This window comes from Lissotriton helveticus, chromosome 11 (genome assembly GCF_964261635.1).
Source record: "Lissotriton helveticus chromosome 11, aLisHel1.1, whole genome shotgun sequence".
NCBI classification, from domain to species: Eukaryota; Metazoa; Chordata; class Amphibia; order Caudata; family Salamandridae; genus Lissotriton; species Lissotriton helveticus.
Genome location: NC_136072.1, coordinates 474388509 through 474403826, shown reverse-complemented (window position 1 = coordinate 474403826; position 15318 = coordinate 474388509).

Genomic DNA, 15318 nt, shown 5'->3' with positions numbered 1-15318 from the left:
CTCCTCACAAAATCCAGTTAAAAAGTCAACCCACTGCACAAAGGCAGTACCCAGTTAAAAAAGAAGCTAAAAAACAAGTCAGGGAGATCTTAGATCAACTTGAATACCAGGGGGTGATTGAAACATGCACCTCACAAATGAACAATCCTTTGTTTCCTGTCTCCAAGCCAGACGATTCATATCGTCTAGTTTTGGACTACAGACATTTAAACTCCTGTTGCAAAACATTTGCAGTACAAAACTCACACAGTGCCGCACTAATGAATAACATTGTGCGCAAAAAATATAAAACAACATTAGATATCTCTAATGGATTCTTTTGTCAAAACATAGCCCCTGAAAGCAGGTATTTGACCACTTTCTCAATAATGGGGTCACATTAACAATTCTGTCGACTCCCACAGGGATTCAAGAATAGCCCAGGAGTATTCTCAGCAAGGGTAACAGAGTTACTACAAATATATGATGATGAGGCATTATCCTATGTCGATGACATCTATCTCACAGATGATGACCTGGAGACACACTTGAAAAGTGTGAACACCATAATACTTGGGTTCGCAGCTGAGGGGTACAAATTCAACTTTAAAAAGTCACGAATTGCTCATCTAACTGTCCTGTTTGTAGGATATGAATTATCAAGTGAAGGCAAAAGCCTAGCAGACAACTTCTTAGAGAAGTGTGCTGTACTCCAAGCACCAACAAGCATTGGAAATGCAATAGGTCTCGCAGCATTAGAGTTAGTGCTTTTAGAATTGTTTATGGGGTTTTTTTGTAAATCTTTAGCATTTTTGTTTCCTGTAGCCAATGCTAAAGAATTACAAATAAAAAAAGCCATAAACAATTCTAAAAGCTCTAACTCAAATGCTCCGAGACCTATTGCACTGTGTGAGGGTGAGGGGTTGAGGGTGAGTGAGGGTGAGGGTGGGTGAGGGTGAGTGAGGGTGAGTGAGGGTGAGTGAGGGGTTGAGGGTGAGTGAGGGGTTGAGGGTGAGTGAGGGGTTGAGGGTGAGTGAGGGGTTGAGGGTGAGTGAGGGGTTGAGGGTGAGTGAGAGTGAGGGTGAGTGAGGGTGAGGGTGAGTGAGGGTGAGTGTGAGTTAGGGTGAGGGGTTGAGGGTGGGTGAGGGTGAGGGTGAGGGGTTGAGGGTGAGTGAGGATGAGTGAGGGTGAGTGAGGGGTTGAGGGTGAGTGAGGGTGAGTGAGGGTGAGTGAGGGTGAGTGAGGGTGAGTGAGGGTGAGTGAGAGTGAGTGAGAGTGAGGGTGAGTGAGGGTGAGTGAGGGGTTGAGGGTGAGGGGTTGAGGGTGAGGGGTTGAGGGTGAGGGGTTGAGGGTGAGGGGGTGAGGGGTTGAGGGTGAGGGGTTGAGGGTGAGTGAGTGAGGGTGAGGGGTTGAGGGTGAGTGAGTGAGGGTGAGGGGGTTGAGGGTGAGTGAGGGTGAGGGGTTGAGGGTGAGGGGTTGAGGGTGAGGGGGTGAGGGTGAGGGGTTGAGGGTGAGGGGTTGAGGGTGAGGGGGTGAGGGGTTGAGGGGGTGAGGGTGAGGGGTTGAGGGTGAGTGAGTGAGGGTGAGTGAGGGTGAGGGTGGTGGCCCGATGGGAGAGAGCAGCCAGGATGGGAGAGAGTGTGAGAGAAATGGCAGGATGAGAGAGAGATGGCAGGATGGGAGAGAGAGATGTCAGGAAGGGAGAGAGATGGCAGGATGGGAGAGAGAGATGGCCGGATGGGAGAGAGTGTGAGAGAAATGTCAGGATGTGAGAGAGATGTCAGGATGTGAGAGAGATGGCAGGATAGGAGGATAGGCGAGAGGGCGTCAGGCAGACAGAGAGAGAGAGTGGGAGGAGCAGTGACTCTGTTACAGACAGATCGAGGGAAGTAGGGAGAGAGGTGAGGGGAGGGAGAAACGGCGGCCGCGATTACTGACACTTCAGGAGAGAGGGCGCGTGAGGAGAGCTGAGAGTGACAATGTCAACAAAGGACGGGAGGGCATGAAGAAAGGAGACCCCCTTGCAGAGGTGACGGGCAGAGAAGAAGAGACAGCGACTGGTGAAGGGTCATAGACAGAGGGCAATGGGAGAGAAAGGCGACATTGGCAGGGAGAGAGAGCAGTGATGGAAACACAGTTCATTAGACAGGAAGCGTAAAGGGTGTGAGGCTGGAGGGGGTACCAGGTGCGGCCCCCGCTCGGGGAAACGAGGTGGAAACAGAGAGAAGCGCTCCACAGCCAGAGGCAAAAGACGGGGTCCGGGCACAGGCGAGGAACGAGGGCACATTGGGTACAGGCAGCATTCATAACAGGGCGCGCTGGTGAGCGCCAAGCCTTCCTGCCCCCCAGGCCTGGAGAACAGACAGCAAGGCCCAGCTGCAGCCGCCCTGGCCTCCCGCCAGCCCCAGGAGATCAGCCGCCTGCAGGAGGAGTGATTCACCGCGGCGGCACAACGGAGCCTGTGTGCAGCGGCAGCGGCGGGCCGAGGGCCTGCTTGTTTTGGAACAGACGTATTGCATTGAAAAAATAAAGTTTACGAGGGCTTGAACCGGAGCTCAGCGACCGCTGCTCTATTTTAAGAAGCGTCTCGCGCTGTCACATAGACGCAGGCAGCGCGAGGCGCGTCTTTGCTCGCTGAAATGGTTTGCGAGATGTTTGTCACGAGCAAATGTAGCGCCTTGAAATAATAACGGGACACTGCGCAGAAATATTGTGTAAATCAGTGTGCATAAAAAAGGTGGCGTTCTGAATTGAAAATGTACATACTGGCTGGTTTGTCACTCCTTGATTCTGGTGGTGAAAACCCTAACAAGACGAAGAGAGCGAGAGTGAGCTGGCCCTGGAAACGCCTCCCCTCCCTGCTGTTTGTTTCAACAGAAAGAGGAGAGGAAGCAGCGCTGCTTGCCAGCACAGCCGCCCATAGGCAACAAGACGGAGGGAAGAGAGGGGAGGGGGGAGGAGAAATGCGACACGGCGGGAAGGGGAGGGGGCGGAGCGGGTAAAATAAACAAGACGGAGGGAAGAGAGGGGAGGGGGGAGGAGAAATGCGAGGGGGCGGAGCGGGTAAAATAAACAAGACGGAGGGAAGAGAGGGGAGGGGGGAGGAGAAATGCGACACGGCGGGAAGGGGAGGGGGCGGAGCGGGTAAACAAAGACGGACGTGCACGCGCTTTTAAGCTCAATGCGCATGCGCATTGAGCTTAAAAGTCACGGGCACTGCAAGGAATCGCCACGATTCCTTGCAGTGTGGATAAAGAGTGGATAAGTCCCAATACTCTCGCCTTGCTCGATGCGCATGCGCATCGACAGGCGAGACCTAAAAACGCTAAAGAACTTACAATCAATACTAGGTTTCCTGAATTTCGGAAGAACATACATTCTAAATTATGCAGAGAGGGTTAAACCTCTCTATGAATTAATAAAACCTGATTTCAAAACAATCAATTGGACTCAGAAACACACAGAAATCTTAAGATCATTACAAACAGACATGTTAGCTAAAACAAAACTGCAAACACGCGAAAACGTACGCAACCTTGTAATCCGAGTCATCCCAGGAAGATGCGGATTCACATACCTAACCTCTAATGAGGGAGAAACGGTACCAATAGCTTACAAATCTCACTTGTACACACAAGCTGAAATGAAATTCAGTTCTACTGAAAAAATTCTAACTGCGGTTCAGACTGCTGTAGCAAAAGAAAGAGCCCTAGCACAAGGTAAGCGAATAATAATCGTTACTCCAGTACCTGCCCTAGAAGCAGTAACAAAAGCAAGCATTCCAAATGCTAAAGCACTACATCCGAGATGGATACAATGGGTTAATTCTCTTGCTGCAACAGACGTAGTATACGAATCTGATCCTAATTTAAAAACTCAAGAATTTCTCCAATATGAATATGAATGTCCTCTGCCGACCGAAATCCTGCCTCTGGAACATTACGGCTGTATAATATATACAGACGGATCAGCACAACCCGCAGTTGGGGGTAAACAAGCTTACAGTGCTGCGTGCGCGATTGTTAAAGGTCGTTGGCACGAAGGAAAATTTAGACCACTGGTCACTAAAACCCAATCTCTAGGAGATTGTACAGCTCAGCGAGCTGAACTACTAGCATTTAAGATGGCGCTTGAAAATACTGATCGCGAATTCCCCACACTAATAGTGTGCGACTCATATTACTGCGTTCAGTCTTATAATGAATACTTGCAGAACTGGGTTCAAAACGGCTACAAAGATGCAAAAGGTGGCACAATCAAGCATAAAACGCTTTTGGAACAAGTAGTTCTTTTACAGAAAGAACTACAAAAGACTCACGTGATACATACACTGAGTCATCAACGTGATGGCGTTCACGTTGCGGGGAATTCATTGGCTGATGAAGCTGCGAAGGCAGCTGTGCAAACGGCTTCCGTAGCTGCTATCACCCGGTCAAAAACAAAAAATAGACAGCGATATAATGCAAGCTGCCAGTGCTTCAGTAAAAAATGATAGAAAAACACTCCCAAAAGGCTTTCCAGTAAAGTACTCATACATAACTGATGCGAATAATGTTCCTTTTGCTCGAATCCCTGGAGTGGGGGATAGGGCAATTCCAAACATGGAACATAGATTAGGACTAATTTTAGCGGCACACGAAGGGCTCGCTTCTGCACACGCTGGGGTTTCCGCCACAGTATCACTATTAAAACAGAGATATTGGTGGCGGCGCATGAGAAAACAAACTAGGAACTATATTCTAGAATGTGAAATATGCCAAAGAATGAAAGTATCAACAGTGAAACGACCAGCACAGACGCCCCTTCTAATCTCAGATAAACCATTAGCGTGTGTTTACCTGGACCACTGTGGTCCCTTACAAAGGGATGGGAACTATAAATATATCATGGTCGTAGTGGATTCCTGCACGAGATTCATTTGGATGTGGCCCCAGCGCTCGGCTGACGCCAGAACTGTTATAAAAGATTTGCGAGTCTTTATCGGCACATACGCAATTGGCATGCTACATTCTGACCAAGGTCCTGCGTTTAGCTCTCGAGCTTACAAAGAGGCCATGACCAGCATCGGCATTGCATTGCGGTACTCTTCTCCCTTCCATCCTGAGGGAAATGCGGTAGTGGAAAGAAAAAACCGTGACATAAAGCAATCTATAACGGCGAGGGTATTAGGTTCGGGTGATGGGTGGGTCCAACATTTAACAAGTGTCCAACGTAGTCTTAACAATCTGCCAAGAAATTCTCTGAAAGGTTTCACTCCCTACGAACTATTGTTCGGGACTAGAATGCACATTCAGGACTTAGATAGTCACACTTCAGTGGTAAAAGAAAAAGCCTTTGATATCAAAGACCGTTTGGCTGTTTTACAGGACTTAAATGAAACAAGAAGAAGTCTGAGTAATTTAAAGTTAAAGCCAACAGCCACTGAAGAAAAACCACCTGTCCCAGCAAGACCTGTCTGGATTCCAAAGATTGGAGATTTAGTCAGAGAGAAGATCGCGGTGAAGAAGGAATTTGGGCCTTTTTACAGAAAAGCAGTACCTGTCTTAGCTGTCAGCGGAACAAGATCAGTTGTACTACCGCCCCTTGCTGGTAAAAAGGAGAACCGAGTTGTATCCATCGACCTGGTAAAACAAAAATCATGTGGCCAATAATAAGTAGTAGGCCCAGTGGACTCCCAAGAAATAGCAGAAGACCAAATCTTGCTACAATCCAAGAGGTTCAAACTGAGAGACTAATCACATTTGATAAACCTGCAGTGAATAAAAAAGGACTATGCAACAAAGCAATGGAACTTGTGCCTCTTGAAACCCAAATTGCAACAGTTCGTCAAGACACACCTGTCTACAACAATGTAGCCTCAGACTATGCTAATGAAACAAAGAAAAATCCAAAAGCAAATGAAAATCCGGAAGCAATTCCAAAAATTGCATCTGGCTACTTCATCAATTTCGATGACTTTTCTGAAGATCTAAGCGAGCATGAAGAAACGCTAGCAACAAAAACTTTCAAAGACAAAGTAACTGAACTTTTTCACCAACTAAAAGAAACATATCTGATTTCACCATGGATTGAATTTTGGATAGTGTTAGGTGTAGTTTTCCTCCTACTTTGGCTCATCATGGTTCTATGTTTGGGAAAATTCATTGAAGGAAAATATAGTACAATGGACACAGCAAGTCAGAATATCAACTTGGTCCTAAAGCCTCACAGATCCTCTCACATCGAGAAAAGAGACCTGTCATCAGTGAACATCACAGCCAATCCAATACCCGGTGGGGTAGCATGGGACAAAACTGATTATGACATTTATGGCCCGACTGAGCTTTTGAAATATCCACACCAGTTTAGGGTTTCCTTAAGTGACTTTGTGACACCAAGTACTTTCTCTGATGATTGGGACTTTGAAAACATTAATAATATGATGTCAGATTTAGTAATGTCAGCTAAATTCACTGAACATGATTATTTACAGGGTTCGTCAAATTATGAAGAGTTATATTGTTATAATCATTTTGGTCATCACTATTTGCATAAATCTGCTCAACCTAGAAATGTTTTTACTTATAACCAATGGGAACATTGTCCAACTCCGCCAAAAGGCAGCTCGAAAACATATTATGAGAAATTCCAATACTTCTCAGGGTTTAACAACAGTGATCCAGAAACGTTTTGTTTTAAAATGATAAATAAGACAGGAATGAAAACAATGTTGACAAATACTAAATTGATTTATTCTGAAAATTTTATGACAAAATGTCTACATTTTGTTTTGAATTTTGGAAAAATAACATTGAAACAAAAACCATCTGGGGTTCAAAAGAATGGCAGGTACAAGGTCTAGAAGCATTATTTAGAGCTTGCATGTTCCCAGAACAGATAATATTCCTGAATGACACAATTCAGCAAACGACCTGTCTTGGTTTAACCAAGATAAAGGACTTAAATAAACCGTCTATTCCGAAGCCAATATCTGATAGTAATAGCACTACAGATGTTGAGATAGACGTATCCCATACTTTACACCAAAACAGAACAAATCCTGATTGGAAAAAATGGTTGATCTGGCCCACAGACACTAATAACTGTCATGTAGATTCCTGAACAAAATACAGGGGTTAAAACAGAACAGGCCAGACCCAAGATACTCCCAGAGACAACATCCAGGGATAGTTACAACATAGAGTGTAGGGAAACTATGCCTCGAATGGCTACAGAAATCCACACTGGCTGAAATTAAGCAACACTTATCTTTACTTAAAGACGGTGCTGACTTGCGTGATTTCATACTGGGACCACGCAAACAGCGTCAAAAACGTTTCATATAGAGTTGGGTGTATCTGTTCACGCTGTTGGCTCGTCTCAACCTAGGGCCGGTCTTCTTGTCGTACGTTCGTCTTCTCTACACCAACGTAACGGCCTCGGTCCGCGTGGCCGGAGCTACCTCTGGGCGCTTCCATATAGGTCGTGGTACTCGGCAGGGTTGCCCCCTGTCCCCGTACCTGTTCGCCCTCGCCATGGAACCCCTGGCGTCGCGGATGCGAACAGATGCCCAGTTGCGTGGCTTTGTCTGGAATGGGGACCTGGTGGATAGGATTGCACTGTATGCTGATGACGTCCTCCTCTTCCTTACTGATCTGCGGCAGTCGGGTCCCCGGGTTCTGGAGATTATGCGGGTGTTTGGCGAGGTCTCGGGTCTCCATCTTAACTTGAATAAATCAACCCTGTGGGTGCTAGGTGGCGGAGTGGTTGCCGACCCCTGGGCGGCAGAGTTGAGAGTGGCAACGGATGGCCTAAAATATCTGGGCGTCTTTCTCTCAGAGTCGCGGGCCGTGGCCTGGGCGCGTGGAGTCTTGCCGGTGTGGGAGCGGGTCCAGGCTGATGTTAAGACCTGGTCTAGAATGCCGCTCACTATTTTCGGAAGATCGGCCATCTTTAAGATGGTGGCGCTGCCGCGGCTCCTATACCAACTCCAGAATTTCCCTCATCCCGTTGGCCTGGAGTGGTTCCGCCAGGTTAATTCGGTGTTGGGCCGCTTCCTGTGGGCTGGCGGTGCGGCCAGAGTGGCGTTGAAGACGTGCTTTCTATCCACATACTGTGGTGGCTTGGCCACCTCGGACCTCCTCTCCTACTACCAAGCTTCGCAACTACTGGTCCTTAATGAATGGTGGTATTGTGATAGAGGTGATCCTGCCTATGCCTTGGAACGATTGCTGATGGGTGATCGCACGCTCCACACCATCCTTTATTCGGCCCGTCTACGCCGTGGGTTGCCATCTGTCACCAGGGTGGTCTTTGCGGTGTGGAGACAGTCGCTACGCCGTATGGGATGGTGGGGCAGATTGACGGCTGAGACGCCGCTTTGGCATAATGGTCTACTCCCGGAATTGGCGGCCCTGACCGGATTTGAGGGTTGGGAGGCCATTGGGGTTACACAACTGGGCCAGGTCATGTCCGGCGCCACCCTCAAGTCCTTCGAGGAGCTCCGCGCGGAGTTCCAAATGCCTCAGTCCCAGTTCTTCCGCTACCTCCAGCTGCGACATGCCCTCGCCCCGAGCATCGCGGGCCTCGACTCCTTGCCGGAGTTCAGCCCTATCGAGGCTAAGGTGTTTATGGGGGACCTGGGGGAAAAGAAGGTCTCTAAGATTTACCAGACACTTGTGATCCATTGCTCCTCCACCCTACACTCCCTTCGGGAGGCGTGGGAAGTAGACGTGGGCCCCCTTGATGAGGACGACTGGAGGGAGGCACTGGAATCCCCACGCGGAACCGCCATTGCAGTCCGGCTGCGGCTAATTCAATTTAAATACTTGCACCGCGCCTATTATACGCGTGAACGGTTGTGAAAGGCTGGATTGATTGCATCTCCGGAATGCCTGCGCTGTGGAGCGGTGCCTGGCTCCTTGTTGCACACGGTGTGGTCGTGTGGTCGGCTGACTGGATTCTGGAGGGGTGTGTGGAGTTGCCTGGCTGAGGTTCTGGGCTGGGACCTCCCTCGTACCCACCGGCTGGGCCTACTACATGTCATGGAAGGGATTGGGGGTAACGTTTATAAGCGCCACTTATTGCTCTTGGGGCTGGTTGTGGCTAAGCGAGACCTGGCCCGGGCGTGGAAGTCAGTGAGGGCTCCCCCCCTGTCTGCTTGGAGGGCTGGGCTGGATTATTTTATGGGTCTGGAGAGGCCGATCTTTGAAGCTCGGGGCTGCCCGCGCAAACACTACAAAATCTGGAAGCGTTGGGCTGACTACCGTGGTCTGTCCTTGGACCCCCCGGCGGAGCAGGAGGAGGACGTTTGATCACAGTGACATTTCTGGCCCGAAGCGGTAAAGCCCTGGTGGCATTACACCTACTTTCTTTTCCATTGCTTCTGTACACGTGTGGTAGGGGGGGTTGGGGGGGCGTTTTGAGGGGGGGGGGGTAGAGTTGTGGGTTAGGGTAGGTTGCTGGGGAGTTTCTATACTGAGCATATTCTGAGCCTGTTTTTACCGTTTTTTGCTGCCTATGAAACTGCTATATTGATATTGTTGTGGTGATCTTCGGGTGTGGAGACGCCACATTCTTGGTGCTCATTTGCTCAATAAAAATTGGTTGTGAAAAAAAAAAAAACGTTTCATATACGCCGGTATATACGCTGCTTACAACGAAGCTTGGAAAGTAACACAAATTGAAACTGCAGAAAAAATACGAGAAATTGATCGTATTCATTTGGAAAAATCACTTTCCGTAGTGGACAATGGGTTAACGACTCTGTCCTCCAGAATATATTCACTGGACAGCATTGTATCATCTGCTATTGATATAATAGAGCAGGACTTACTAATGTTACAACATGGTCAGTCCCAATTGCATTCTATTGTACAACTTGGCTGGACGTTGCAAAACCTGCGTCAGGCTACGTGCCATGGTGTCTAATCAACATAACGTCATTATTTTCTATCTTTAACCTTACTGATAAACAAATCAGTTTGGCACAAAAAGGAGCAGACTATACGATTCAGAGAATTGAAAAACTTGAGAGATTACCATTGACAATGTCAGAGAGACCTGTCATTGAATGGATAATACACGGAGCAATTCCAATTCCGATAACAACTTTCCAGTTTAAGTATTGCCAAAAATATATACCAGCAGGCCTGTATGAAAGGTTGGGTAAAGGATACATCAAGTCAACATGGAATTCACCTTATACACACAAATGTTATAGTGAAGGGAAAAAAGAGGTATTTCTTAGTGGTAACAGTTGTAAAAAATCACTAAGCGGTACACTTCTGTGTCAAGGTATTAACTTGCATGGAGCCTGCGAGGGTTCATCAAACAACCTTTCATGTCACCTGCATGGCACTCCTGCAACACAGATAGAGCCATTCTTTAGACAGCTTTCCAACGGCAGCTACGTTCTAATAAGTGTCCACAGCTGTTGTGGCATGGTGCCAGGAAAAGCCTATCTCGTGAGCGTTACTTCCATGGTCACTTGCTGTATGCAAGTATTGTATCCAAACAGCAATCCAGACATGGAGGCGGCAATATGGCCTTCTTTGAATATCTCTTCTATTCGAATTGATACTTTAAGCAGAATAAAGTCAGTTCTTTTACAGACAACTGTGCCTTTAACCTCGTCCAAAGAAACGTATAATCTGCAAGTTGCAAGGACAGCGGCAGAGATACCTTCCCTATTATCAACAAATTGCCCCGTGCATTTCGTAGAAATGTTAGGTAAAATCTTAAACATGTCTGATACCAGTGGCATCGCACATGTATTTAAGACAATTTTTCGGGACTGTTAGCACCCTTTGAAACAGTTCTGGGCATATTCCCGAATGTTGTTCATTCATTTTTCGGCGGCCTGCCTCTTCTTTTGGGACTCGTAGCAGGAATTTTATTTTTGATCATTCTGCTCCGATATGGCAAGCCAAGCAACAGACAAAGCTCCAGCTACAATGGGAGAGATGATCCTAGCTATACGCTACCGAGACAAAATCACTAAAATCCTCGGATTTGCCCGGCTAAGAGATCTAAGTACAACTTGGTTTCTTTCATTCAGACCAATCTGGCAAGATTGCATCTTACCTGTGCTTCGATGTATGCTATGCGGAGAAGAATGCGTGTTGGACATCTGTCTTACACTACCATCAGCAGTACCAATGGATATAGATACCTTGCTAGGACCGGTAACGACTCATGCATCGTGTTGTCCCCAGCGGCTACCTATTCTGATGACGGCATTCGTTGAAACTTCACCACTACGAGTAGGTGGCGGTGGAGTACGAGATGAAAGCAGCACCACACAGGTACAACCTTCTGTGAGCATTGCTGATCCTGACATCGATGATAGCAATCATTCTCACATATGCACTGTTACAGCATTTTCGAACTTGGTCGAACTTTCACCTTATGTTGTAGACCAATGTTTTGCGAGCCTGTCTGATATGATGTTCTCCCCTGAACAACGAGAATAACTTTTAAAAACAACGAGCACATAGTGTTCCCTGAACTCTGAATTCGGCCTTCAGTTTTTGATAAACAAAACTACTGATAACATTTGGAACTATTTTTTTCCCCTGAAAGCGAAACTATTTTTTTTTCACTTCCAAAATATTTACCTTTTTTCTGGCACATGGTACTCTGCTTAAAGTAGAACTATTCTTAGAGAACAGAGCTTCCAATTTAGGAACTCTAGAGACAATATTTTACCTCAGCCTCTAGCACATGTACAGCATTTGTATAAATATGTGATGAAATGGTCTCGACCTTCTTTTCTGTATTTAGAGCCATATCATGTGTAATTTTCGCAATTCATTCAGCTGATATATACATGCATTTAACTGAATGATACCACTGCTTGAAAAACGTACAGTACCAATACTAATTTTTGTGTATTTACCATACACCATTTCAAATGCGAATTATGTATTTTGGGGTGGGTTGGAAAACACCCATGCATCGTTATATGTTTAATATTGCTTAGTTTTTAGTAATGATGGACATTAGTACGTGGAGTGGGTGTTGTGTTTCTATCTAGGACCCTAATTCGATATTCCCGATTTATGCCCTTATATGGTTATAATAAATAATATCCTTATAAAGGCATAAGAATCATATCCATATTTAGTAATAGCCCATGCAGTCCAAATACGGCAAGGCTACTCCCCTAGACTCCTAGAAAGTACAACGCGTTCTTTAAACAAACCAAGCCTCCAGCAGCCCGGGAAATCCCCCTGCTCTTGTTTTGATTTGCACAAGAACTCCTAGAGTCCAGCAAGAACTGTTAGTTCTTAGTGACGTCCTATGTCCAACCTTACGTCAAACCCGGCACCTTCCAGGTATAAATATACCAACGTTGCCTTAAGCAAACACACAGTGGTTTGGAGCAGAGCGGCTATCTACTTACCCGAAGCCCAGCTGATGCGAGAAGCCAAAGGAAGCCGCCCCTCCATTTTGACGCACTGAGAGAGAAGCTGTCTTTTTCTCCAGCCGAGAAAATCCAGCTCCGGTGTTTCCAGTCACCCTTGCGGGTTGCTGGGAGATTGAGTCCTGAGAGAGAGATACAAGACCTCCTACATTCTATTACCAAGGCACGGAGCTGACTAAACCCTTAAGAGAATTCTTGATTCAGATTCTTGGCAAAAAAACAACTTAACTTAAACTGCAACTTACTTACTCCTTCCCACGTATTAGGCTTAGGTCAGGTACACCGGGGTAGGCGTATCTTAGAAGCACCAGTTGAGTACGTTAGTCACTGTTTTTATGTATGTATATATTTTATCCATTTTAAAGTATCATATGGCTAAGAAACCATATCAATGCTTTTACAGTATTATTTCATAATTCTCCTTTTACTGTACGCACTTTACTTCATGATAAGTATTGCAATTGTGGCAATTCATTTCTCTTGCATGAGAAAGAAGTCTGCTCAATAAATAACACCTTTTATTGAAAACACCCGTCTCTCTATTTCTCTGCACTCTGGTGAAACTAAGTATGCACGATTGACTAAGTGAAATAACCGTCTATTGTTTTCACACGACTCTAGAGATACACTCTTTATTCTGAGGGAGCAAAGTTGTCATGTTTATGCGGTTGTCAGAAACTAATCCCTTCTTGTCTAAATCAGGACGGTTAACTCTTTCCTGAACATTCGAGAAAGTTTCTAGTGACCTCTGAGCTATCTGGCAAAACTAATTAAGTCTAATATAGTCAGTAGAGACCTAGTCGACCTCAGTCCTATGTCTACACTGCTGTTTATATTTTTCCAATGCGCAGAGCCTATTGGGAATATAGGAACTACACTACATGGTGCCCAACGTTTGGTAAGGCGATAATCTAACACAAGACATTAGAGTAACTCAGTCGTGCTTTTTCACACAGACCCCTTTTCCCGTAAAAAGTCCAATAGACGTCTGGAGTGGGTAAAAGGTTAAAATACTCAGTAGAGACCTAGTCGACCTCAGTCCTATGTCTACACTGCTGTTTATATTATTCCAATGCGCAGAGCCTATTGGGAATATAGGAACTACACTACAAAAGTCTGCAATCTCCTCTTTATGTTTGCCCAGTGAGCGGGCATTAATAAGGGCAGCTACTATATCGATTCCCTTTTTTATTGTTAATACTTTGGATGGTGTTAGTTTCAGGCCTTATATCAGTGACAGGTTTAAAATGACAGTGAGTGCAGGCTTTTGTTCACAGTTTGAACGGGCCGTCTAGCATAAGCTGACAGTTTTGCTATTTTATTTTCATACCATGATGTTTTTGTGCTCCGCACAACCAATAATGAAAGCAGTAAAGTACCAAGGTGTGCAAACATTGATAGAATGTTGAAGAAACTCTACTATAGACAGCAGTGAAGTCATGCTACTGTTGAGAAAATGTATTTGGGGATTACTGGATTACTTACAAATGATCAAGGGTCAACCTCACGCATCCCTTTACTTACTATTATGTTGACCCATCTCTTAATAAAACAATACATCTAACCTCCTACCCTCTGCCTGTTGACATGGATGAAATTTCACATCCGTCCATCAAATCTCCTTTAAGTATAAAGCTAATCCAACATGTGTCAGGCAACTCATTTTTTATGAGAGGGAAGAAAGTAATAGTGGAAGGAATATGGACCCATGAGTAATAAAGAATACCAGTAGATAATGTCTCCTGGGACCACTTACTTGTCCCATTACTTAGAATGTGTCCAGAAATCTATTCTCCTGGCAGGAACCATGCACACAATAATTCACATAACACATGAAATTATGTAATAAATGCAAATTTATTTGACTAGCAACCACATCTTGAACCCTCGATGGTGCTGAACAGATGATAGGATCAAAATTCCATCTATGCCTTCTCCTCCCCCATCTATCAAACACTCTTTTATGAGGATGGGAGTGGAAAGCAGAGAGCATCCATGTGGCTGCCCTGCAGATGATCTGAAATAGAACTCCCATACACATTTGCCTATGAAGTGCACATGCTGGTCAAACACCTTCCTTCGACTGCTTGCAGGAGATCCATACTTTCAACTGAATATTCCATGGAATTTGCTGTCCTCATTCCTCCACCTACAAAAGCAAGTGAAGCCAAACATTCAGGGAGGAAGAGAAAAGCCAAGAAACCTCCGAAACAGAAGTCACCTTCCTGTCTATGCATCAATTTGGATGGAGGCCCTGACATGTTCGTATAACTTAAGGGTGGACAGACGCTTGGACTTCTGTATCCCTGAATCCATTTCCCCTGACAATGCTTTATGCTGCAGAAACACATTTTCTGCTAAGCATTTTCTGCACACTAGGGGGCATATTATCAAGGATCGGTGTTAACATTATTGTTATGTTCTTGTGTTAACATGGGCTTCTATGGGAATTAACAAGGGTGTATTATCAAGCCCATTATCGCCGTTTTATCGGCCGTTTTCTGCCAATAAAACTGCGATAATTTTAACACCGGTCCTTGATAATATGCCCCCAAATTCCCCTGAGAATGGGGGCCCTTAAGGTACTCATACTACTATAATGACCCACTTATCATTCGCTGCTACTTGTCGGGTTAATCTGGCTTACCAATACATTCTTGTGGAACTAGAAGCCACCACCACATGGGGTCTCAGAAGCATTACTCTCTCCAGGTTGTGCTTCAACAAAAGGGATGTTGGAAATCAGAATAACAGCTTCCCACCTCTCTCAGACATTTAGATCAAGGCAATGGGAACAAAAATTGTTTTCATGAGCATTCTTTAGGCGGGAAAGAACTTCAGGATACAACTTTGAAACCATGTAGGAAGTTGTGAGAAGATTCTAAGAGACAAATAGAGGTCTAGAAAGGAGAGAAAGATCTAAATGTGGGAAT